Raw genomic sequence first — 27,812 nt, 5'->3', positions numbered from 1 at the left:
TCCTCGTTAACTGCCCCTACAAACCAAATTCTGATCCTTTACATACACATGCATAATAACCCACTTTCTTAAAATGTAAACCGGTTACATTTCTAGCAGTACACGATTTATCATTTGCCCAATGGTTCACATTACCACATCTTATACACACACTTTTTTGAGAATCCCATTGCCTCCCTGCAGATTTGTCAATTCCACATCCAGAGGATTTCATATGGTTAAATTTGTTATCACTAAGTGAGCTCTCACATCTGGATTTGGTTCTAACAACATTAATCTTGGATTCATCTTTTACACAGTTGTCCTTCACTTTCTCTTCGTTAACCACTTTAGCACATTTGTTAGTTAATTCTTCACCCCTAGCTATATCAAAAGCTTCCATTAACGTAGGATTGCGAGCACTCCATAACTTTTTTTGAATTGAACCATTGGACGTATGCATCATCAACTGGTCACGGATATATTCATCTTGGTTACCAGTAAAAGCACGATTCACCACTAATGCTCTCAATCCAGTCAACAACGTGTCAATAGACTCATCACTTCTTTACATACAAGAAAAAAACTTGTAGCGTTCTAGAATAACAGTAATCCTGTTCACAAAATATAACTCAAGTTTTTTCCTAATCTTCATATACAACGACAAATTATCACCTTCTTCCTGAGCGGAACTATCTGGTAATGAACGATAGATCCTTAAACCTTCCTTACCGAATGTAACAAGACGGCTTGTTTCCTCTCATCCGCCATACTCTCATTACCTGCTGCTATCATGTAAATTTTGAATCCATCAATTCATTCCTTCCATGGAATTGTAGGATCACCAGGATTAGATAAAATGGTGGAGGAACAGCTAGATTGTGCGACATTTTTACAATTACTGTAGAGTGCAACAATACAATATATCTATAACTAATAATATAATGCATACTAGATGCTACACACTGCAGGATTAATATAGTAAACTATAGTGTGATAATACACGTATGATCATCCAATAATGGGTGTGTGTATCACGTGAAACACTTCACACACTTCTCGCTGCAGAAACACAGTTCTAAAATGTACGCCAAATAGTGCTTAAATGCTTCAAGTAGCAGCTGTGTGCATCACCATAGGATAACGCACAGTAAAATCTTAATAATATTGTATATTGACCCACTGCATATTTTTAACCATCCAGGAGTCGAAACACGAAGAACCAAGGATGAGCCACGCACTGTTTGCCGGCATCGCTTGTTGCTAGGAAAAAACAACCTACGTGCTCAGCAATTTGACAACCAAAGAAATGCGCATACAGGCGTGCCTGAAAGAAATGTGTAATAGACGTGAAGATCTCACCAACACGTGCCTCTCGTGCGGGTGCTTGAGCTATGCTGCCGCAGCCAGTAAAAACCACCAAACCAGGTTAAAAGCCTCTCAGCTGACACTGGATAGCAGCCACAGCCCCCGGAAGACTCAGGGGAACTAAAAATAGGTGTTGCCAACAAGCACCGCGCTGCGCAATCCACTGTCTCGAAGAAGGGTGCTCTTGAACTCCTAGGCTTGTCCTCAGTTGAGGGTTCGCCGGGGAGTTGTCCAGCCTGTTGCCACAAAATGTTTTTGTTAATCCTTGTAAGAGAAGGTGCACACTACCAGGTAGGCTAAACGTTCTTTATTCAGACAACTCCCCAGAGCAGCCGGACGTTGGCCGTTCAACTTTAAAACTACGTTCTCTTTCCATGGAACTGTAATCCCTCGTGTGTCGTTCTATGCACGTGAGGAATTACAGGGTTAAATACAGACCATAACAAAATGTTCAGGAAAACAAAGAGGTGTGTACACATACTCACATTATGGTATTACATAAAGCTTGAAATAGGAAAGATAGCATTTTTTTATGGAAAAACTAATTACATGCAGAGGAAAAAAAAGAAGAGGGGAAAGTATTTATTTATTTATTTATTCAAAGTTTTATATAGCGCGAACAAGATCTTAACAGATATCAGAGCGCTTCACAGTAGGGTGAGTAGACAAAGTAATTGGGTACAGTATAGTGAAAGGTAGCATAATAGGATAACAATCATGTGCAACAGGTAAACACTCAGCTAGACAGTAAAATAAGGCGGTGCAGAGTCTTTGATCTAACTAAAATAGAGATCATGAGGTAGCAGAGAACACTCAATTAGACAAAAGTATAAGGCGGTGCTGAGTCTGAGCTAGCTACAATACAGGACTAGAGCTAATAATAAACATTCAAATAGACATTAGGATAGGGTGGTGCAGAGACTCTGATCCAGCTGCCATAGGGATCAGTGGATACCAGTAAACCCTCAAAAGACAATACTATAGGACGGTGCAGGGTCTATGATCCAACTGCAAAAGAGGTCAATAGGTCATGAACAGAAAGTTAATGGATCACTAATTATCCAACGTTACAAGATCGGTGCATAGACTCTGAGCAGCAACAGTGAGGATCATGTAAACTTGGCCATAAGGATGGCTTTCACTTCTTTCTTGAAGAGTACAGTGGAGGAGATAATCCTCGTTTCAGGAGGGAGTGCATTCCAGATCCTCGGTGCCATTCCTGAGAAGGAGCGCTTGTAGGTTTTTTCCTTACGGAATCTGCGAGGTTTCAGGAGCAGACTTTTGGTACTTCTATTGGATCTCGAACCTCCTGATATAGTCAGCTTTTGAGTGAGGTAGGTGGGAGCCTTGTGGTGTATGGCTGAGTGTGTCATAACCGCAATTTTCAATTGTATTCTGGCTTCGAGGGGATGCCATTTCAGCGATTTCAGGTCAGGGGTTATATGAGAGTGTTTCCTTGAGCCCGAAATGAGTCTCGCGGACGCATTTAGGGAGGCTCTTAGGGGTGCTGTTGTTGCTTGAGGGAGACCGCTGAGGGCCACAATTCCATAGTCTACGCGGGGGATGACTAGTGCTTGTACAGCAGTTTGGAAGTCCTTGGCTGGGAGGAAGGGTTTGAGTTTCCTTAGAGTGTTGATTTGAAAGTTAGCTCCTTTCGTTGCTTTGCTAATGTGCTGTTGCATATTGAGCTTTGCGTCAAGTGTGATGCCTAAGGATTTCGCAGAGTCCACGACGGTGGGTTGGACGTTGAATGCTGTTAGGTGATTGAGCCATATTTGGGTGGTGGTAATTTTCGCAGGGGGTGATATCAGGAGGAACTCAGTTTTCAACGCGTTTAGTTTCCACTGCGTCTTTCTGATCGTTCCAGTGGAGATTGAAGTCACCCAGGTATATTTGCGGTATCTGCCGACCAGCGTTGGATGAGATCGTGTCCATGAGTTGTTGGGTGAAGATGAGGTTGTCCCTAAGTCCCTAAGCGGGTGATAGATGAGATGTAGAGCACATACTGGTTTGCCCTCGCTGGAGATATCAAGACAGATGAGTTTGCAAGACGTGATGGAGGGGGAAGTTAATTTAGTAACCACGAGGTTGCTCCTGAAAATGCATGCGATTCCCCCGCCCGTCTTGCCGGTTCTGTTAAGTCTAATTATGTGGTAATTGGGGGGGGACTAATATGTCCATGATAGGAGTGGAGGCTTCAGTTAACCATGTTTCCGTCAAAATGGCTAGGTCAAGATCCATTGATGTGACGAGATCTGCAATGTTGGAGGAGTGCCTCTGGGCCGATCTGCAGTTGAGTAGGATGCATTTGAGTCTGGGGGTGAGAGGGGTGGTCGAGTGTTCTAGTGCGAGAGGAATTTTTCTGAGATTGCTGGGGATGGCGCATCTGCTGCTTAGAGTTGGGTGCCTAATGGGATTCGAGAGAATGTGGGTATGGGGAGTTGTGGGGGCGATGTGCGCTTTACCGGGCCAGGGCCATATGAGCGGAGGAGGGTGTCTAAGTCATGAACCGTCAGGGAGTTATGAGCGCGATGGGGGCGGTGTATGTTGTTGCGGTCGGGGATAGTGGGCCAGCGCGGAAAGTGTGAGCCCACCCTTTTCACCCCTGGAGCGAGATGAGAGCGAGGGCCTGTGCGGAGGGTGTGGCCTTTGTTGGATACAGAGGTGTTGGTTGTAGGTCGGTGTTGTCTGGGGTGTGTGTGGAGAAGTTCTTTGATGGTGTGGACCTCGTCTTTGACTTGTAGGAGCGTTGTTAAAATCAGGTCGAGCTGTGAGTTGGGGCTAGCGTTGGAGATGAGGGCCGTAGGCAGGTTGTTGAATAGGAAGCTGGACTGCGAGCTGGGGACAGGGGGGTGGGGTGTGCCATTGTCAGTGGAGTGTTCTGCGGTAACAGGGAGAGGGGTGGTATTCGATGGGTGAGAGAGAGTGTGGGCGAGGGGTGTGGGTGAGGGATGGGTCGGCTGGGATGTAAGGGCGGGGACGTCGTTGGGGGGCGACGCCGGAGAGTTATGGGAAGAGTGAAGACTGAAGACAATAGGGGTGTCAAGAAGGTAGTGGGGGCTGAGTATGGGGGGGTGGAGCGGGGGGTATGTTGAGGAGCGAGGGGTGGTGAGCTCTGTGTGTCTGGTTGGGGGGGTGGGGAAGTGAGGTGTGAGAATGGGGGGGGGATAGGGTGAGAGAGACAACTGCTGCGGAGGAGGGGAGATATGCTCCGGTCCGTTGTGGGTACCGCAAGACTCGTAGGAGGTGTGGCGTGGGTGGAAGGGAGGGTGGGGGTATGTGAGATGTGGGGAGGGGGACGATCTTCGTCAATGAGTGCGGGGTGAGGAGTGGAGTGGAGTGGGGTGGGGTGGAGTTGAGTGGGTGGAGTGATCTTCGACAGTGGGTGTGGGGTGGTGTGGAGTGGAGTGGGGTGGAGTGGGGTGGTGTGGTGTGGGTGGAAGGGAGGGTGGGGGTATGTACGATGTGGGAAGGGGGACGATTATCGTCAGTGGGTGAGGGGTGTGGAGGTGTTACGTTGGGTGTTTGACTAACTATAGCACTGGGGGGATGGGTGGGGTGTGTGTCATTCCGCTGGAGGGATGGGCATGGTGGGTTATGTTGGGGGTGGGTGGGGGGTGTGTCCTTCCGCCCGTGAGATGGGCAGGGTGGGTTATGTTGGGGTATGGAGTTGGGGGGTGTGGAGCATCTTGGTGTGTGCGAGGTGTGGGACCGCATTTTGGTAATGTGAACTAGGAAAGTAGGGAAAAGGTGGTCGAGTCGGTCGAGATTCCTATCTGTGGCTTGGAATAGTATGATCCCGTTGTTGTAGATCGTAATGGTGGCTCTGCCGGGGAAAACTTGGGATGGCGTGATAGAGAGCGTCAGGCTGTGAGCGGTTTTACTGGTGGTGGAACCAGTGAGAATGGAGAGAAGCGTTTTCCTCCACTGTGCTCTACGCAGAGTGTGGAAGATGATATCAGTGCTCGTGGCACCATTGCTCTGAGAGAAGTAGGTGTCCACACATGGTGTTTCAGGGTGAAAGTAAAAGGAAGAAAGGATAGAAAGGGAGAAAAATGCAAGAAAATGTGTTGCAATATGACCAATAGAATTAGGCATAAACAATCCAGTCGTTTTATTAAGATATAAACAGCTTGGTAATTATTAATTCATTCGACAGCATCCTGGACAGCAAACACACCATGAAACTCGAGATTAACACAGTTGCCTATGCCTGTTTCCCCATCCTTTGTGTGCTCCAAAAGATGTTCATATGGGTCCCCGTCAACACCAGAAAAGCCATCACTCAAGTCCTAGTCACCAGCAGGCTGGAGTATGGCTTCACACTCTACGCAGGACTCACCACCAAACTCCTAAATAGGTGCCAGACGATACTGAACTAGCTGGCAGACATCCTCGACCTACCCATACAGACCCACATTACCCCACCTCAAGAACCTCCACTGACTCCCCATACAGAAAAGATCAATCAATCAAATCAATCACTACATTTATAAAGCGCGCTACATACCCATGAGGGTCTCAAGGCGCGGGGGGGGGGGGTGCTAGTGGTCAAAGAGCCAGGTCTTTAGGAGTTTTCTGAAGGGCAGCAGGTCCTGAGTCTGTCGCAGGCCGATGGGGAGAGCGTTCCAAGTCTTGGCGGCGAGGTAGGAGAAGGATCTGCCACCAGCAGTGGTTTTCCAGATACGAGGAACTGTGGCGAGGGCGAGGTTGGCTGAGCGGAAGTTTCGGGTGGGGGTGTGGAAGCTGAGACGGTTGTTGAGGTATGTGGGTCCGGTGTTGTGTAGGGCTTTGTGTGCGTGGATGAGGAGTTTGAAGGTGATCCTCTTGTAGACGGGGAGCTAGTGCAGGCCTCTCAGGTGGGGTGTGATGTGGCTGTGTCAGGGGGCGTCGAGGATCAGTCGTGCCTAGGCGTTCTGGATTCGTTGAAGTCGTCTCAGGAGCTTGGTTTTTGTTCCTGAGTAGAGGGCGTTCCCGTAGTCGAGTCTGGTGATGAGGGCCTGGGTGATGGTTTTTCTCGTGTCGGGAGGGATCCATTTGAAGATCCCGTGGAGCATGCGGAGGGTGTTGAAGCAGGACGCGGAGACGGCGTTGACTTGCCTGGTCATGGAGAAGGTGGAGTCAAGGTTGAACCCCAGGTTGCGTGCGTGGTCTGTGGGTTCCGGGGTTGTGCCTAGCGATTTGGGCCACCAGGAGTCGTCCCAAGCTGATGGGGTGAGTCCGAGAATGAGGACCTCCGTCGTGTCTGAGTTCAGCTTCAATTTGCTGTCCTTCATCCAGTCGGCTACGGCCTTCATTCCTCTGTGGAGGTTGGCTTTGGCGGTGTGGGGGTCTTCGGTGAGGGATATGATCAGCTGGGTGTCGTCGGCGTAGGAAATGATGTTGAGGTTGTGTTGTCGAGCGACGTGGGCGAGCGGTGCCATGTAAATAGTGAACGACGTCAGGCTGAGGGAGGATCCCTTTGGGATGCCGCTGATGATCTCTGTGGATTTCGAGCAGAAGGGTGGGAGGCGGACGCTCTGGGTTCTGCTGGAGAGGAAGGATGTGGTCCAGGCCAGAGCCTTCTCTTGAATTCCGGCTCATGGAGGCGTGCTGATAGGGTGCGGTGGCAGACTGTGTCAAAGGCTGCTGATAGGTCCAGGAGGATAAGGGCGGCTGTTTCTCCTTTGTCCATCAGGTTCCTGATGTCGTCAGTGGCGGCGATGAGGGCGTTCTCGGTGCTCTGGTTGCTGCGAAAACCGGATTGGGAGGGGTCCAGGATGTTACAAATGGGGGTGGGGTCGCACACTACTCACACACCGGCGGTGTCGCCCCTAAGGACTCTGGTCAATGTAGTAAAGTGTTCGCGATGCATCATCTTTCGATCTTCTGCTATCTTTGCTGTCTTCGCCATCCAGGTCCAGGTCCAGGATGTTGTTGTCTTCGATGTAGCGGGTTAGCTGTTTGTTGACAATCTTCTCTGTCACTTTAGCCGGGAATGGGAGCAGGGAGATGGGCTGGAGGTTCTTGAGGTCCTTGGGGTCCGCCTTGGGCTTCTTCAGAAGGGCGTTGATCTCGGCGTGCTTCCAGCTTTCCGGGAAAGTTGCTGTCTCGAAGGAACTGTTGATTGTTTTTCGGAGGTTTGGCGCAATGGTTGTGCTGGCTTTGTTGAAGACGAGGTGAGGGAAGGGGTCAGATGGGGATCCGGAGTGGATAGAGTTCATGATTTTGATGGTGTCTTCGTCGCTGACGTTGGACCAGGCGGCTGGTGCGGGTGGTGGTTGCAAGGGTGGTGGACTCGGTGGTGGGTACGGGGGTGTCGGAGTTGAAGCTGTCGTGGATGTCGGTGATCTTTCGGTGAGAGAAGGTGGCCAGGGAGTCGCACAGGTCTTGTGAAGGTGGGATTTCGTTGGTGTTGGAGCTTGGGTTGGAGAGTTCTTTCACGATGCTGAAGAGCTCTTTGGTGTTGTGTGCGTTCTTGTCTAAGATGTCCTTGAAGGTGGTCCTCTTGGCGGTCCTGATGAGTTGGTGGTGTCTGCGGGTGGCGCTCTTGTGGGCTGTGTGGCTGTCTGGTGTTCTGTCGTGGAGCCATTTCTTCTCCAGCTTCCGACAAGTGCGCCTGGAGATCCGGAGGTCTTCGGTGAACCAGGCGGCTTTCTTGTTGGTGTGGTTGGTTGTGGAGGTCTTGAGAGGGGCGAGGGTGTCGGCGCAGTCGTTGATCTGCTGTTTGAGGTTGGTCACGGCGGTGTCTGGGTCGGTGGGGTCGGCGGGTGGTCTCAGGGCGAGGGTGGTAGTCAGTTGGTCCTTGGTGATCTTGCCCCAGCAGCGGCGTGGCAGTTGTTGGATGCGGTGGTGTGTTTCCTGAAGGTGAAGTGGACGCATCTATGGTCAGTCCAGTGGGGCTCGGTGGTGTGGTTGATGGAGATGTGGGGGCTGGTGGAGCAGATGGGGTCCAGCGTGTGTCCGGCGGCGTGGGTGGGTGCCGTCACAAGTTGTTTGAGTCCAAGGTTGGCGAGGTTGTCGATCAGGGTGGTGGAGTTGGCGTTGTTGTTGTTCTCGAGGTGGAAGTTCAGGTTCCCGAGGAGGATGTAGTCCGCGAGGGCGTGGGTGCTGACAAGGTCAGCGATAGTGTCTCTGAACTGTGGACGTGGTCCGGGTGGTCTGTAGACGAGAGTTCCTCTGAGGGTGGTGTTGAGGTCGGTGTGGATCTGGAAGTGCATGTGCTCGGCGGCGGTGAGGTTCTCGTCGGTGTTGTCGGTGTTGGTCGAGACTCTGAGGGTGTCCTTGTGGATGATCGAGATTCCCACTCCGTTGGTGCGGTCTCTGCGGGAGATCTTGTAGCCATGTGGGATGGCTATGGCGATGTCTGGTGCTGAGGTGGCGTTCAGCCAGGTCTCCGTCAGGAAGGCGACGTCGGGGCGGTGAAGTCTAGGAGGTCCCAGAGCTCGATGGCGTGTTTGCGAGCGGAGCGAGTGTTGAGGAGGATGCAGCGGAGGTGGTTGGGTTCTCTGGTTGGCGGTTTGGTGGGCTGGATGCTGGTGAATCTGCAGTGCCGGCAGGCGAAGGACCCTTGGGCGCGCTTTGGGGTAGCTCTGTAGCAGGGGTGGTCTCGTTCGGTGTGGAATGCGTGGAGGGTGCTGGAGTCGTAAAGCAGTCTGGCATGGAGGGGGGCGCGGGGTCCAGGGGTTCTGGCGCTGGACGCGGTCCAGGCGCAGACGGGCTTGCCTTTGGCGTGGGGCGGGTAATGGGTGAGGGCACGGGGTACAGAAAGGAAAAAGGGGGCGGGGCTGCGGGGTTCAGCGGCGGGAAGCGGGTAGCGGGGGGGCACAGAGGGCAGGGGCGCACGAGGAGTGCCTAAGAAACCACAAACCACAGAGACAATAATAGTAAACTGGAGCAACAACAAAATCAGTGTGGGGAAAAAAGGGATGCAAAGAAGAACTTGGGGCACACCAGTGGCGAACGCTCGTCAGCATTCTGGTCCAGAGGGGTCGAGCGGCGTGGGGAGTGACCTGGGGTCAGGTCACACTCACCTGCGCCGCGCGGCCTCCATAAGAGGCCAAGTGGGAGGGAGGAGTGGGGCAGCCAATGGGCGAGGGCACGGGGTATAGAAAGGGAAAAGGGGGAAAAAGGGGGCGGGCCACGGGGGAGTAGCGGCGGGGGGGGCACAGAGGGCAGGGGAGCACGAGGAGCGCCTAAGAAACCTCAAACCACAGAGACAATAATAGTAAACAGGGGAGCAACAACACAAAATCACAGTGTGGGGAAAAAAGGGATGTAAGGAAGAACCTGGGGCACACCAGTGGCGAACGCTCGTCAGCATTCTGGTCCAGAGGGGTCGAGCGGCGTGGGGAGTGACCTGGGGTCAGGTCACACTCACCTGCGCCGCGCGGCCTCCATAAGAGGCCAAGTGGGAGGGAGGAGTGGGGCAGCCAATGGGCGAGGGCACGGGGTATAGAAAGGGAAAAGGGGGAAAAAGGGGGCGGGCCACGGGGGAGTAGCGGCGGGGGGGGCACAGAGGGCAGGGGAGCACGAGGAGCGCCTAAGAAACCTCAAACCACAGAGACAATAATAGTAAACAGGGGAGCAACAACACAAAATCACAGTGTGGGGAAAAAAGGGATGTAAGGAAGAACCTGGGGCGCACCAGTGGCGAACCCTCGTCTGCACTCGGGTCCAGAGGGGTCGAGCGGCGTGGGGTGTGACCTGGGGTCAGATGGCAATTCAAGATGCTGACACACCTACAAGGCTCTCCACGACCAAGGACCAGTATACACCAACCAACGCCCAAACTTAAACCAACCCTCCAGACACCTGCACTCCGCCTCCCTCGCTCAGATGCCCCGCATCCGCCCAAGCAGTAGCAGAGAACTTTCCTTCTATCTCACCACAAAGTCCTAGGCTGAATTACGGTGACATTGACTCCCTATAGCTTGTGATAATGACGAAGCATATTCCCCTATCTAACAAAAGTGATATTTGTTAAATATTTTGATTAGAATGCTTTTATGGATGTATATTATGCACCGAATAAAGCGTACTTGACTTGACTTAATATTTTTAGTATCTTTTCCAACTAAATGTAATAGCTTGTAACTCAATACAATAAGTTCATCAACAAATTTCCCTATCATGACATCAGTATTCCAAATACGAGAAGAACCGCTTAAAAAGATCTGTATTCTATCAAACCGTATATTTATCGAACAAATACCAAATATTTTATCTTATAGTTGTTACCAGAATACATTCACATGTGATCAAAAAACATATGCAAGATATCACTATTTTCTCTATGACTCAACCACCATTTACTATCTGTTAACAATTTAAACTTGCAGAGACTTGGAGGCGAAGAAAAGTCTATTATAAAAACAAATATAATGTTTGTGTTGTGCTAGTGAACAGGAAGTAAAGTACTCGAGCAGTCCTGTGGCAGAGGACTTGCTCGCGGGTGGCATTTGACTTTTGATTTTAAAAATACCTTTGTCTCTCCATCGCTGACTACAAGCAGCCCAGCCCAGCCTCGCCGTCCTGCTGATTACGAGCGCTGGACGCTACTCTCTTTTTTAAAAACCCCTCCCAACCTGCCCTGCTGACTCCGCCCACCCTGGTCATCAGCCTATTTAGGCTCCGCCCCCTTTTTCGCCACTGTACTCGAGCAGTCCTGTGGCAGAGGACTTGCTCGCGGGTGGCATTTGACTTTTGATTTTAAAAATACCTTTGTCTCTCCATCGCTGACTACAAGCAGCCCAGCCCAGCCTCGCCGTCCTGCTGATTACGAGCGCTGGACGCTACTCTCTTTTTTAAAAACCCCTCCCAACCTGCCCTGCTGACTCCGCCCACCCTGGTCATCAGCCTATTTAGGCTCCGCCCCCTTTTTCGCCACTGTACTCGAGCAGTCCTGTGGCAGAGGACTTGCTCGCGGGTGGCATTTGACTTTTGATTTTAAAAATACCTTTGTCTCTCCATCGCTGACTACAAGCAGCCCAGCCCAGCCTCGCCGTCCTGCTGATTACGAGCGCTGGACGCTACTCTCTTTTTAAAAACCCCTCCCAACCTGCCCTGCTGACTCCGCCCACCCTGGTCATCAGCCTATTTAGGCTCCGCCCCCTTTTTCGCCACTGTACTCGAGCAGTCCTGTGGCAGAGGACTTGCTCGCGGGTGGCATTTGACTTTTGATTTTAAAAATACCTTTGTCTCTCCATCGCTGACTACAAGCAGCCCAGCCCAGCCTCGCCGTCCTGCTGATTACGAGCGCTGGACGCTACTCTCTTTTTAAAAACCCCTCCCAACCTGCCCTGCTGACTCCGCCCACCCTGGTCATCAGCCTATTTAAACATCTCCCCATGCGTCAGCGCAGCGGACGAGCGCAGCGGGCGCGTCGGTGGCGCGCCGGAGTCGCGCCAGAGTTAAGCCCGTCTGCGCCCGTCCGCGGCCGACTGCGGCCTAGGGCTACTACCCCTGGTCGAAAGATCTACTGGACTAGGGAACAACTACTTGGTTTCCGCCCCCACACTGCCTCCTCCTGTATGCACGGGATGATGAGCAGCGACAGGGTATGCCCTCATTGCAGCTTTCGCATGACTACTATGCCGCGGGACACTACGGAGCAGGCACTGTCCTGCGGCCTCCTGAATGTCAGGTCGTTACGTAAACACAGGCTCGATGTGTTCGAGCTGATTACGGAAAAAAAACTTGATTTACTGTTTCTAACTGAAACGTGGTTAGATCAGTTTTCCGACTCTGACATTATTGAAGCTACACCGGAGAATTACTCCTGGGTCAGGCAAGATAGGCCTGAGGGGGTGGGAGGGGGGATTGCGATTATTTTTAAGGACACTTTGGGTTGCTGCTTAGAACGCACGCCGATCATGGAGAGTGAGGCGGGTCTCTTCTCGATTAAAATTAATGGGGCCATGACGCTTAATGGATGTCTGGTATATCGGCCCCCAGGGGCCTGCACTAAGTTTAGGGAGAGCCTGTTAGAAAGCCTCATGGAGGCGACCCTGCGCAGGGATAAATTTCTCCTTTTAGGAGATCTCAACCTGCACCTCAACTGCCCTGAGGCTATCGGGGTTGAGGATTTTGGTCGGGACATGCTTGCCCTGCAACTGGACCTGAAACTTAAGTCGCCTACGCATCGACTGGGACACCTCCTGGACCCGGTCTATGCTAATTGGGAAGGTGTGGAAGTGTCAGGTGTTGAACCCTCTCCCTGGACCGACCACTTCCTGGTGGCATTCTCCATACAGAGTAGAAACTCCAACAAAACCAGCCAGGTACCCGCTAACTATCCTAGGAGGAAGTGGGCCAAATTCTCGGTGGCAGCTTTTAACCAAGCCCTAACTAGGGACGGTTTGCCAGGGGGTGAGGACATAGAAACAGCTGTCCTCAATCTGAATCAGCGCATTACGGCAGCGCTTGACCAGACAGCCCCACTCTGCCGCCCTACTACTACAGGCGCTCGGAAAGATCGCTCAGCTCCTTGGTTCAGTGCTGAGTTGAGACTGACAAAGGCAGACTGTAGGCGGGCAGAAAAAGTCTGGAGGGTGTCTTATGACAACCAGGCCAGGGATCTATTTCTGGAAAAAAAGGCGCATTCACCACAGGCTGATAAAAAAGTCTAAGGCAGCCTATTTTGCGGAACAAATTCAGGGGGCGGAAAACTCTGCCAAGGAACTTTTTGGCATCTATAAATCCTTGACGTCGGTGCAGGCATCTACAGAGCCGGAGAGCTGCTCTACGGAGTCTTGTGACCGAATTGCAAACTACTTCTCCGCTAAAGTAGAGAAGATTTATTCAACTTTCCCTATTCGGCCTATAGGGCTGGACCTAGAGGAAGCAATAGGGCACACAGAGACGGCAGGGCATATTACACGCTTTTGCACCCCTCCTCCTGAGGAATTATTAGTGGTGTGCCGCTCTGTAAAAACAGGTTCCCCGTGGGACCCGGTGTCGCCTAAACGCTTGGCAGACAGTCTGGTAGTCCTGGAGCCTTATATAAGGCATATCCTCGGTGTATCTTTCGGGTCAGGGAAGCTGCCGGTCGGATGGAAACAGGCGGTGGTGCTCCCGCTCAGGAAGAAACCACATTTAGGCTTCGAGGTATTAGAAAATCTGAGGCCCATCTCCCTCCTGCCTTTTCTGTCAAAAGTGGCGGAAAAGGTGGTTAATATCCAAATTATGAAGCACGTAGAGGAAAGGGGACTGCTCCATGCGACGCAGTTTGGTTTCAGGCCACGTCATTCCACTGAGTCCGCCCTCCTCATGGCAACGGAACATCTGAGAGAGGGCGTGGATGCAGGCCAAACTATGGCTCTGATCTTGTTGGACCTCAGCGCGGCGTTCGACACTGTAGCACACAACATCTTGCTACAGTGTCTGAACAGAGGTGGCATCTCTGGCACCGCGCTGAGATGGATCCAAGACTTCCTCAATGAGAGAAGTTTTCAAGTCAGGCAGGGAGACTGCTATTCTAGGGGGGTGCCTTTGGGCCAAGGCGTGCCGCAGGGCTCGTCCTTGAGCCCTACCCTTTTTAATTTGTACGTCGCGCCTGTTGCATCGATCATGGAGAGTCATGGCCTCCAACTAGTCTCTTATGCCGACGACACGCAGCTGGTAATCTCCCTGTCGCAGGCGCCCTGTCTTGCTGCCGATGGCTTCCGTTCGTGTATGAAAGATCTTGCCGAATGGATGGCCAACAATTGCTTGAAGCTGAACGGCAGCAAGACAGAGGTGCTGGTGGTAGGGAGAGCCCAGTCTGCCTGGTCGCCGGCATGGTGGCCCTCCTGCCTTGGCCCCACCCCTACCCCGTGCCTAGAGGCGCGCAATTTGGGGGTGTGGTTTGACGTAGGGCTCACCTTTGGCCCCCAGATTAATCGGGTGGTGGGAGTCTGCTTCGGGATTCTGAAGAAGCTGAGAAAGGTCCTGGACTTACTCCCGCTGGAAGCACGTCAAACCCTGGTTCATGCCCTGGTAACAGCTCGGGCGGACTATGGGAACCTGCTGTACCTGGGAGCGCCAGAAAAAAGCATGGCCCGGCTGCAAGTGCTGCAGAATGCGGCTGCACGGCTGATACTCAGACTGCCAAAAAGGGCGCACTCTAAGGCGGCCCTCCAGCAGCTACACTGGCTCCCTGTAAGGAGAAGAGTGGAGTATAAAGCCCTATGTACCTGTCACCGTATTTTGAATGGCAGGGCACCCGTCCCCCTGACGAATTTGATCGAAGCCTACATACCAACACGGGCACTTAGATCAACAGGGGGTGGCTTACTGAGGACCCCAAGAATCAAGAAGGCCCGCATGGGAGGCAGGTCTTTCAGATATTTGGCGGCAACTTACTGGAACAAACTGCCAACGGACCTGCGTCTGGAACTAGATGAGGCCAGATTCCGGGCAAAATTAAAAACCTATCTTTATAGCAAATAAGGGCCCGTGATGTTTTTGCTCCCTGTCATCTGTCTACTCCCACTCTCAGCGCGTGGACACGCCGGTGTGCGTAAGCGCAGCGCTCAATAAATGTCCCAATAATAATAATAATAATAATAATTTTAGACCAAAGTTTGTTCCAAATTTGTATAGAGAAAACTTGATCAAATTTCCATTGTTCTTCTACAGTAGCCTTTGGTATAGTGTTGAGATTCTTCTATATGTAAGAAGCATTCACTATCGTGGAGAAAGTGAAAGCGGAAGGTGGAGCTTCAGAGTTAGGGCTTGGAAATGAAGGTGTAGAGGAGAGTTGTAAAATTATGACTTTGAGTTGCTCACATTTAGTACATGAGATAAAGGTACATTTATTTTGTACTACTTGAAATGCAAGGAGATTGCCATCAGAGAAAAGATGACCTATTATTATAATCCCTAGGCGTATCCATTCTTTCCAATAGAGTACCCTATTTTGTGGTTTAATGTTTTTGTTGTACTATATAGGGGAGTACCTAAAATGATCTAGGGCAGAAAAGGAGCGTGCAAGTAAGGGCTTAGGTAAAGCTATATAATAAGTGATGATGGGTGAAGAAAAAAAACTTAGGAGGGTTTGAAATGTAGGCCAGATCTCTTACTAAAAAAGGTGTGAATAAGGAGCATTCCCATATGTGCCATAAAGTGGAAAATACATTAATCATCTGATAAGGTTTGAGGGTAAAAGCAGAATGATAAATCGTAAAATTAGGAGAATTTACCATGTCAGAACCGTTAGCTTGTTGAAGGTTGAATAGTGATATACAAGATTTTCTCTTATTCCATGAGAACTGTATCAGCAGACTATTTATCGATTTCAAAAATGTTTGTGGAATGTATACAGGAAGCATGGATGGAAAATAATTAGTAATAGTTACCATCATTTTGATGGTGTCTAGTCGACCCCACCATGATAAAAAATAAAGGTGACCATCTTTTGGGCAAAGACACTATTTGTTGTTTGACTGCGTCTAGATTAAGAGATAGTGTCTCTAATGGAATTAGAATATAAAACACCTAATCATTTGATAAGCCTAAAATTCTATATAAACCCGTAATCTTTAAACATCTCTTTCAGTCATTGTTTAAGAGGTAGAACTTTTGATTTATCAATATTCATATCCCCATACATCAGAATATTTAGTTCAGGTGAAAACATTCCAGAAATCGTTCTGAGTCTGAGACAAAAAGTAGGACGTTGTCAGCATAGTCAGTGAATTTAACTTCAATGTCCCTATGCATGTAACCCGAGAAGGTGAAGATCTATGAATTGTTTCCAAAAAAGATTCCAGAGACAAAATAAAAAGCAAAGGAGATAATGGGCAACCCTGTTGAGTGCCTCTGTGTAAATCTAAATAGGATTGTAAGGCATTGACAAAAGCAGATGTAGGTACTAAATAAAGTAAACTAGTATATTTGAGAGCTCAAACCATGCCACTGTAATGCTTTACTCGTATAATCCCAATTAACCCAATCAAATGCTTTTTCCACATCCAGTGTAATGGCTGCAGTTGGAGAGGAAACTTATGATGTCAAATGAATAATCAGAACGGTGGTAAAGTTGTCTGCAATGTATCTGCCCTTCACAATATCAGATTGCTCCATACCAATTAAATCTGAGATAACATGTTTAATTAAGAAGCCAATCATTTTGCAAATCTTTTACAATATTTGAGGTAAAGGGTCTATAGTTCTCACAAAGAGGCACAACATTGTCCTTGGGGAATCAAAGTGTAGCTTCAAGAAAAGTACCGAGTGATTTAAGAGATGAAAAATTATTGAATCAGGAGCAATAATTTAGGAACTAAAACCTAAGAAATCGGAGAGTAAAACTCAACTGAGAAACAATCTGATCAGGGAACTGTATCTTTAGGTAGTTCTGCATATAGAGAGAAACGATCTATTACAGGATGGTGAGCTTTAGGAATGGAATGAAAGAAGGCATCTATTGTGGCTCCTGTGGATTCGTGTTCCCGGGAAACAGCTCTTTTTTAAAAATCTGTTATACATTCCAAAATATGCGAGTCAGTAGAATGCCTTTTGAAATGTTTGAGTAATGGAGTTTATTTTAGTTTTTAGCTTTTTAATTTTCAGGTGATTAGCTAATTTACCAGCCTTGTTATATCACCTCTATTATTTTGCATAAACCTTTAATATAGTACTGCAAGCATTTTTCCTCTTTAATTGGTTCACGTCCTGCTTTTTAGAAATGTGTGCTTCTGTTTGGTTAGCATGTCTAATTCCTCCCGCCTTTTTTGTTTTCGATCCTCCCTACGGACGGTTCCATGCTACATGTAGTTTTCCACGTTCTTTAGCTAATGTGGATTTATGTGCACTACTTTTTTTCTTTCAGTTATGGCTTATTAAAAAAGGCCGCCTTTACACATTTGCATTGAGCCCTTGTTGTAAATATAATGTGCGCAATGTTTTTGTTTGCTTTGGTAAGGGCTAAGACTTACAGACACTGTTTACATTTTGCAGTCTGCTTTTGTTTGTAAAGGGCCGGCTGGAGGGGCTCAAAGTGTATTTTTGTTAAACACCAGGAACACCACATAGCAGAGATTTAAAAAAAATATGATTAGTCTGATTAGCTCAAGCTGTTAAAGCAAAGCCCCGACCACTTCAGATTTGTGACATGGATGGAAGAAAAACACACTGTTAATGGTAGCTCAGGCTTCGCTCGTGCAGATGCGGTGTGAATGGAATGTGCCCAGTTAAATTGCATTTGCGCGTAATATTCATTGAAGAAGATATTGTTTTAGAGGACAAATGTAACAACTGCTGCGAAGAATTTTTTTTTTACAGAGCTTTTTCCCGTTACGTTGTTTTGGCAACTACTGTGGTGTAGGATCTCTAGGTGGCATGAGTGGACAAAATACGGATTCAAGCAAAGAATGCTTTTATCAACGCAACATATGGCATGTTTACAATACGAAGTGGAATTAATTACTGAATCGAGCTGAATCTCTCCATGTCTTTAATGCTGTGTTCTGTATTGTAACAGTCTCTATTGTAGCAGAAGGAGCGTTGTATTTTCACAAATTATATCAGGTTCAAATTTGTTGATTTCCAAAGTTCTTTATTGTATCCAAGTTCATCAAATATTAGCGACAGCGTTTCATCAAGGTCAATAGTTCCAAATCAATCCAAAAGCATCAAGTGTACAAAGCTCAACACAGCCAACGCGTTTCGTCCGGAAACGGACATAATCAGGGCTGTAGAAACAAATATTCACAAAGACACAAAATCAGTCGAACATAATCACATATGATTAAATAATACAGAATCGTGACTCCATACATCAAAAATGATGAACTCGCATCAATCTATACCTGCCTATATGCCATTCTAATGTGAACATAAAATCTGTACAGCGTTATCATAAGAACACATCTTAACCATTGGATAAATTAAGGTTATAACGAAGCTTAAATTATACTAAAAATATCAAAGGAGAAATTGACAGTGGCCTACCTCAGAGAAAAAACTGCATACGAGCAAAGTAATTGTAGATCCGTATGCCTGTATTATGAACCAGCAACCTCTGGCCTCCCAATAAGAGTACAAAAATCTATGTCAAATGTGCAAAAATAAAAAACATTAATAATAAAGATGTATGCAGTGAGAATTACTATTCCTTCACATAATTCAGTATCAGTCTTAACCCCCCCAGCTCCGCTTTCGTAATTCAAGGGCAATACGTGAACACTCCTTAAACTACTCATTAAAAAAGGCTGCCGTTACTGCGGTGCCTACCTTTAAGAAGAAACAAATAGCTCCGTAAAAGGGAGGCCAGTCATATGTTCCACAGTTCCCCTAATTCTGCAAAAAAGTAACAAGATATGGAGCAAACAATAAAAAGAACCATCATCTTAGCTTGACAGTTCAAAGATTCTAAAATTATTTGACACAAGTTTCCCTTCGTATCTGAACCATGCCTCCCAGTGTCCATCCAATAACATAAGGACTGTTATTCGCTACCAAAGAAAAAGGTTACAACAATTCAAAATATTCCAAATCTGTTATCCCTCATTATAGAAAACTCATGTAGACCACTGTAATTACTCAAACTATGAACCAGAAAAGCACAAGCCTCACCTTCAATTCTGTTTATGTGAACTTATTCAGGCCTGGATACAAGAACAAATTCTATCTTTCCAACGTTGAGTCTGTGAGTGAAAAGAACATAATTCTACATTCAAACTATACGAACAGATACCGGCTTAGTTAGCCATCACACGACGCCCCATAGAACTTGAGCGTCTTGCTTACCTCGCCTAAACCAAGTGTAGAGTGAAATACCCCCGCAAATGTTTCAAAAGCGACAATCAACCATCTCCTAAAAGTACAGAAATATTCAGTCAGTAAACATCAAAGGGTCCTAGTATGTCCTACGATCATCCACAGTAACATTTACCTCAAATGTAGCAAATATTCTTCCGTGCCTGTAAAAACACAAAACAACAATCATCAATGGACTAAATTAGTCCAACAAATCCAACTATGACGAATATACGCCCTCCCTTGCATTCACCTTATTTCGAACAAGTATTCTCCCACGCGTGATCCAGACCGGCAACACTGGGCATTTCCAAATCCATGGGGAACTGGTCTGTATCGCGCAAGCTCCTTTTAAACATAGCACTAACCAATTAGTGGTGGCCTCAATTCCCGCCAAATTAGAACACCAACAGCCTTCTCTTAGGTCCGCACGCCACGGTGACCAATGAAAACTGTCCATCTACCCTAAAAACCAACCATCCAATGGCAAGTGATGCAAATGCCTTAGCCAATCACTGTGCTTCTATTCGAGAGGACGGCAGCCCCCTTTCTGGTCCTCCGTTTCCACCCGCCTTCTTATCAAGAGGATGAAAAGTAAAGTATTTCCTGTGTGAAATTAGCCAATCACCTCGCTCCTATTTCAAAAACTTAGTCCCCTTTCTGGTCCTCTGCGTGTTTCCCCTTTTGTTGGTATTGAGGAAACGCCGCAGTGCCAGCCAATCACTGTTATCTGATTCCCCTGCTCAAAATCATCGATCCTATCCCAAATATACGCAAAGAAATACCGGAAGCATAACATCATCAAGCTAGAAACTTTATGTTGTTTATATTCGAGGGACACTGCCGTGAATCATTGAACCACAGCATATGCAATAATAAGCCATTATTCCAAGCAAAATCCCCAATATTAACCCGTTCGCTGCTGCCGTCGGCCGTCGCGCGAGCTACATCCCTGGTGCTGCGCAGGCTCATCGGCCGACGCTGCCGCACCCGTTTCTTCGAACGTTCAGCACTGGCGCTGAACGTTCAAAGCAGCAAACGGGTTAAAAGAGTATAATTGACGCCAATGCGCCACAATTGCCACCACTTAATCCGATCGCCTGATTGTATCTGTATATTCAACTATCTGAAAATAAAATGCCTGATACATAAGACTATTAACTTCGCAGGTTACGCTACATTATTGTGTTCTGTTCTACATCAAAAAAGCTGTCCTGCCAATCACTGGACTGAAAACAGTCCTCTAACAATAATGCCAAGAGACGGGCTCAGTCAAACTACTCAATCTTCTAAGTCCAAAATCAATAAGAATTACTGAATGCATTCATGCTCTAAGAAAAATCATCAAATATAGTCCAGACATAATGCAACTACACTGTTCATGAAAAGATCAAACAGTCAGACCTGTGTATACTGATTAGTGGAGAGAGACTATACTGAAATCAAATCTGTTCACCTACAAAGTGTATCATAAAAAGTAATGTAACTCATTGTGGCATGTTTACAATACGAACTGGAATTAATTACTTAATCTAGCTGAATCCCTCCATGTCCTTAATTCTGTGTACTGTATTGTAACCTTTAAGACAGAAAGGCTTGTTTTGATAAAGTGAGAGTGATGTGCAATTAAGCATTTTTCCAGTGTCTGATAATCTTATTCCATTCTCTATCCCTCCCACGCTCCTTCCTTCATTAAATATTTAAACGTGTAGGTGTCTTTTAATAATTTATATATCTTTATCAATCAAGCTATGTATATTTTCGTATCCGTACATATTCAGTCATTATCAGCTCACAATTTTGTTTTCTCACTGCGGTTAGGTGTGTGGTCACTTGGGAACCATTAACTCCAGTGTCATAGTAAATAAAACTATTCTATGGTAGCAAATATTTAACTAAAGAATAAACACAGTTCGTATTTGCATTGGTACCGGATCAATTGCTTCCATCTCCTTATCCCACCGATAGTCAGAGGGACACACCATAAGAGTCCTAAGTAATGCTCGGGTAAAAAAGCAAGGTGACCTCTTCCCAGCCCATATAACATATCTAAAGCTTAATATGCAGCAATCTGCAAAGGAGTTATATCTTCCTATGTTGGCCCTAGAGGACTACACATTGTTAAAGGGTTAGAGCACCTCTACAAGCTGACCTTTCCCCGGACCATCATACAGGTTTTTTTTTTAAAACAAAGTAAAAACTAGCAAATGCACCTTAAATGACTCCCTTTGTCTAATTAATAAACCTGTCCACTTCGGAGCGTTTTGGTTTTTTTGTGGGCTCTGAGAATCTTTTAATTATACTGTACACAACTGCTTTGTGCACTAAGAGCTGCACAGTTTGGAGCGGTTGTGTATTCATGGTTATAAATGTAGACATTACTTTTTTATGTTCCGAATGCATCTCTAACATGTTCAAACACGGATCTTTTAATTACAGTGACCTCGCCACAGCCCACCTCGCATGTTTAATTTATTTTTGAGATTGCTATGGTGTTGCATTCAAGCTAGCTAAACAGCGCTGGACCACGTTTTGCACTTTCGAACTTTACAATTTAAGACCTTGCAGGTTTTAGCATGGAAGGTTGGAGTTTTTTCAGTGTTCATTCTTGCGACCGGCTCACCACTTTACTGAGTGGAGCTCTGCTTAAAGCTTGGGGGCACTTACTTTTGGAACCTTTGCTGCTGCTGCTGTCCTGGTCGTCGCGGCCACTGACGTTGCTGCCGCCTCACGCAGGACCACAATTCCCAGCAACACCTACGGCCTGGATGCCGCCTACGTTCACCTAGCGCCCGGTGGCGCTTAAAAGCCCTGCAGAGCTCCGGTGGAGCGGGAGCTCTGCTTAAAGCTTGGGAGCACTTACTTTTGGAACCTTTGCCGCCGCTGCTGTCCTGGTCCTCGCGGCCACTAACGTTGCTGCCGCCTCACGCGGACCAAAATTCCCAGCAACACCTGCGGCCTGGACGCCGCCTATGTTCACCTAGTGCCCGGTGGCGCTTTAAAGCCTTGCAGAGCTCCCGCGTTGCAGGACGCGCGGGGGCTACACCGGGAGAAGCCCGTCAGAGGCCGGGTTGGGCCACGTTATTTAGCTTTCTGACCAGAGTCCTCACATGGTTGGTTATTCATCCGTATATTGAATTGAAACTTGTACATGCTGACAGTCATTGTTATTGTTTAAGTTACCTGGTTGTTACACCTAGTCTGTTAGCTGCTTCCTAGTGAAGCTATTTTATTGTCCGATAGGGTAGTAACCATGGTTAGAATGAAGTTACAGACAGCACCCGTAGGGTCTATAGCTGCAACAAAATCCACAATGACAACTATGGAAGCATTTCTATCGAGGGCGGCTTCAGTCATTGATAAAGAGATCGAGCTGGTGAATAGGCGTCTCTCTCTAGATCACCAGTTGGTCCTCTTCATCATTCCCGGGTAGGCCCTACTAACAACAGCCATAATGATACGTTGGAAGAACTAGAGGGCACCCAAAAATGTTTGGGCACAGATAGTGAAATATTGGCTATGGACTCGCTTACTAATATTTTAGAAGATACGGGCAGGGTATTACCGAAGCCCTTGTCTCCAGTGATAACAATTGTTAACAGAAAAGGCCCTGTGAATGTTGCCACCATGGGAGAGGGAGAGCATGGCGGGAAGAACATTGTTGCTTCATCAGAGGCTCTCAAAGTCCACCCCCACCTTCAAAGGTCGCCGGTCGCCCAGCGGGTAGGCTCAAGAGAAAGTGCAAAGGTATTGTGGGTCAAGCAAAGAAATCTAAACCTAACAAACCGCCAATATTAACCTCTTCACTAGGGAGGTCCCCTGGGCTGACAAACTTACGTTGGACACCTTTAAATTAATGTTGATCTCTGTGTTGGAGGAAAGACTGGCACCCATCATGTCTAAGTTGAATGATATAGAGCATAGCCATGCTGCCTTATCTAGGTACCAGGCTTCATCTTGCTCTTCAGCCACCATAAGTAGCATGCCAACCAACCCTGCCCCTCTAGCTGTCCCCGTACAACCAACAGGTGGACCTAATTATGATATTCCACCTAGCACTAGCGTGCTTCATGGAGGCTGCCCGGGCAATGGAACATCAGTGAAGTTGGAGGGGGTACCATCGAGGGTATTACATCTAACAGGCCACTCCCAATGACATACCTTAATCACACACCCCAGGGACCGAGGAACAATAGGAGTAGGTGTCGGGGAGATACGATCATTAATACCTCGAACTCCACAGTAATAGACTTACCTCCCCAATCTACACCATTGGTGGTCATTCATGGGAACGTGCCACCTCTTCCCCACCGCTCCACCGAAGTTTATTACCAGCTTAAGAACAAGGTGATTCACTGGCTCTCTAGCAATACTTCAGCAGGTCCAGCAATAGGCGGCCGTAACATCATAATGGCTCGTCGAGTGGGATGGGTGGGAAATTCAAGAAAGTCAGGAGGGGGCGACTGTATAATTGTAAACTTTAATGACCGCATGATCGTCGAGAGGATATTCAGAGAGACCAGAGTTGGCCCGTTTAAAATATGCTCCGGAATCCAGATCCTCCCCTTGGGCTTTTTTTTACCAACCTGAGCCATCAAATAGTAATAACCTTATTTCACATACTAGATGGCAGACACACAGACCAGAAGCAGTCACTAGAGCCAGCCACCTGATTCCCCACGTGGCAAAATACAGTACCCTGGGAGATTCTCACCCTCTACCTATTCCGCAAATGCCAAACAGATTTGCAGCTCTCTCTACGTTAGAGGATTGCGATTGACTGAAAGTACCCCTCAGTTTCTAAAGAGTCCACATTGTCTTTGTATTCTCAGCATATAACAGTGGGCCTTACTGGACAGGCTCCGGTTGGGGAGTGCCCTGCCGTTCCCACTGAGAGTCTAAAAATGGCCCCCAGTGTAGACCCCATAAGGCAAGTGGCCCATAATGTCATCTCTTGGAATACTGCCGGGTTGGTGGGGAAATATCAAGATCCAAAGTGGTTAGAGTTTATAATGCTATTCCCCGTGATCTGCCTACAAGAGACCTGGATGGTGGATTGTAATCTATTCCTAGAGGGATACAAAGCTTTTTTTGTCCCAGCCACACCATCATCCAGCGGCAGAGCTAAAGGAGGTTTGGTTATATATACTGCTCTAGCCTTGAAATGTGTAATCAATTCAATATCCTCTTCTAACACTGAAATCCAAGCAGTTATTTTAAAACGAGGGAATGTAAAGCTGTGTTTGATTAAATTCTACAATGCAGTGAATATTACAGGGGTTTGCAGGATTGCCCAGTTGGGTGGTTTTGTTAAACAGTATTATGGAATTGCCTCCCACTGTATCATGTTAACCGGGGACTTTAAAGTCCATCCGTGCGGTAACCCGATGAAAACCGCCATGGGAGAATTGGGATGCGATAGGATGGGGGGGCCTTCATTTCGAACACTCTGGACTGGGTGATACACTGAATAATCTACTTAATGAATATGATCTGGTTACCACCATGTCCGTGGTGGATGTTTGTAGTAAACAGCCAGCTCCCACATTTAAGGGCCATACTGGGGGGTCCTTTATAGACCATATCTTAATCTTTAAGGGCCTACGACCCCTTATATCGGGCTTTAAAATTCTGGATAGTATCTATAACGATCGAATTTACAGGACAAGTCGACAACCTCCGGGGTGTTGAAACTCACGGACAGAAGGCGCCGACTTAAGTGGTCAAAGGTGAACTCGGATTTACTCTACAATAGTTTCCACAAATCTTGTGCCCCGAACTAATATCCTGTGTGTCCTCTGCTTCCCTCCCTTCGGATATCTCCTCAAGGCGTTTGAGGGGATTGTCTCTAAAGTGGGGACTTTATTAGCTACTCCTATAACTGGCCCATTGCTTAGGGACCCTAAATGGTTTGACCATACATGTTCAAAAGCTGCTAGAGGGTTAAAGGCTGCATTGAAAGTCAACCCAAGAGACCACTTACAGATTCAGTCTCTACGTTTAACCTATAAAAAGGCATTCGTAAAACGAAAAGCTGAACTAAAGGAGATGATTTGGAAAGAACTCCTAGACCCCAGCATATTGAGTAACAGTGAGAAATGTTGGGGCATAATTAACAGACCACTGTTTGATATGGTTGGGGAACATGAAGTTGGTACCAACATTACTGAAGACGACTGGGTGTCTCATTTCAGCTCCATATTTAAGAGTAACATCCCTCAGCTAGAATTATACCGTGGAGGGCAAGATGTAATTTTACTCCACTTTACTTTAAGAGAAGTCGAGAAAGAAATCATAGGGCTGACGAGAAATAAAGCACCAGGCCCAGATGGTATGCCCCCGGATCTTTCTAAATCAGAAATGTCATTATGGGCGCCAGTCCTTACGGCAGTGCTTAACGCAGCAGCAGAATTGGGCTGCCCAAGGCCATGGGGTACCTCCACAATCGTGCCGGTTTTCAAGAAGGGGGACCGTAACAGTACCACCCGTTACAGACCAATCTCCCTAATTGATTCAGTGGTTAAGGTTGTGGGAGGTGTAGTGCTGAATAAATTGACAACTTGGGCTGAAGAAAACAGGGCTATATCTGTCATCCAATATGGGTTTCGCCCAGGCCACTCTACATTAGCACAATGCCTAAATCTGTATATGGTTCTCGGGAAGTACACCGTAGCCCGACGGGGCACTATCTACATGGCATTCATGGACCTTTCCTCTGCGTTTGATTCTGTCAACCGGGGGAAACTGTGGGAGTCCATGAGCGCCATGGGGGTGGAGGCCACCCTGGTTAACTTCCTGAGGGACCTTCATAAGGACACAAAGGCCAACGTTAGATTTTCGCAGGACCTTAGGGTATCCAGGGATTTTAATTTTGAAAGGGGAGTGAGGCAGGGATGTATCCTGGCCCCCTTCCTTTTTAATCTGTATATCAAAGAGTTAGATGCGTCCCTGGTTAAAACCGGAGGTGACTTCCCTTACGTTGTGCGCAGGGGTTTGCCCGTTCTGCTATACGCAGACGACGCCGTCCTCTTGGCTAGAACTGCAAGAGGACTGCAGTCCCTACTGAATGCTTTTCGTAGTTTCATGGCTGCTCGTGACCTAGCCATTAATAACACCAAATCCTACATTATGCAGGTGGGGGCGCGTCCCAAGAAACAGTACTCGTTTGTGGTAAATGCAGAGAAGGTTCCCCTGACTACAACATTTTCTTACCTGGGAGTCTTTTTCGACGATCAGCTAAAATGGGGACCCTTGGTGCAAAGGAAAAGAGGGGAGATAATTTGGGCAAATACCGCGATCTTCAACTTTGCGCCGAAAATGGGCAAGCGTCCAGTCGCCGCATTGCTGAAGATTTACCAGGCAAAAAGTGTTGCATTGGGCAGTTATGGCAGCGAACTATTGGGGTATGCAGCAGCGGAAGGCATTTGGGTGGTTGAGAAAATTTTTTTAAAACGGCTTCTGGGGATACCCAAGGGAACCTCTAAGTTAATAGTTCATGAGGAAACTGGTTTACCCTTCATTGGCGATACCATAGCACTACGGCCCCTATTATTTTGGCTGAAGTGCTGGTTAAATAAAGATCTGGTCCTCAACCATTAGTTATTTAAAAGAAGTCTTGTCCTTGGACCATATGCTTGATATCCCATGGTTAAAATATCTAAAAGGCTGCTTTACTGAGCTGGGGCATCCGTACCTCTTTTTAAATCCAGATTTGATTGTCACCGCAGATGTGGAAATTGTAAAAAAATCGTTTATATTAATGAAAAAACTTGAGATGGGGTGCAATTGGTAAGACCCAGCGTCTGCAAATTTGTGATGCTCAAAACCACGCCACTATTGGAGCCATATTTATCATGGCCCATAACAAGCCACGAGCGGTTTCTGTTAACAAGGTTCCGGCTGGATTACTTTCATTTATTACTAGCTGTACCGAGGGGATCCCATAGAGGTTAAGTATTACGTCCTTCCGGCTGCGACAATGTGTCTCCGCAGGACCTGGTGCATTTATTTGTTTGATCCCTCTATGATCTCCATAGTTTTTATTTAAAGCCCCTTTTAAAAAAATTGAATTTTAACCAGGTCCGCCCAGCCCTTTGCTATTTACAAATGTTAAAATCCAAAAGCACCTTATTTGTGATTGGTTTCTTGAAATCAGCTCTAAAATCCAGAAACTGTAGGGAGAACTAATAGCTTTACAAATTTTCGTCACTATATCTGTAGCCTCTTTTTAAAACTTTACATGCATCTCATGGGTGTTTGTTACATTTTACACTTTATCTCATTTTTTTTATGGAATGAATTTTATAAGGACTGTGATCATGGCTATAGCACATGTTTTATCCGTGTTTTATGTTTATTGTTGCATTGTTGCTTTTATGGTTTTTACTCTTGTAAAACCGAATAAAGTATTTTAAAATTGAGTGGATATAAATATTTCACAAACAAATACCCACTGGTTATGTTAATTCCACTCTCGACTACTACTGAGGGGTGACCTCTCCCTATTAATTCCAATGCAGATCACTTGCCAACTCAGCAAACCTATTTAAACTCTGAATTCCCTACAATCATATTGTGCTGCAAGCTTCCTTCCCTCACCTTTGCCTACAGATTGTTACAAGCGCACACCATAAGTGTCATTTGTAATGCAGCACCAAGTCAGCATGAACACAGCCCCACCTCAGCACCAGCGCAGCCCCACCACACCACCATCTCAGGACCAGCACAACCCTTCCTCAGCAGCA

General features: G+C 47.2%; 1 protein-coding gene across 3 annotated transcripts in view; it reads left to right on the top strand.

Annotated features, from left to right (window-relative positions):
* Nucleotides 1-27,812, top strand: part of LOC144764025 (uncharacterized) — a 297,464-nt gene that overhangs the window by 188,691 nt on the left and 80,961 nt on the right. The window lies entirely within an intron of this gene.

The sequence above is a fragment of the Lissotriton helveticus genome, chromosome 6 (assembly GCF_964261635.1).
Source record: "Lissotriton helveticus chromosome 6, aLisHel1.1, whole genome shotgun sequence".
Classification (NCBI taxonomy): domain Eukaryota; kingdom Metazoa; phylum Chordata; class Amphibia; order Caudata; family Salamandridae; genus Lissotriton; species Lissotriton helveticus.
Note: the sequence above shows the minus strand (reverse complement) of the source record. Positions and strands in the feature narration are given on the sequence as shown.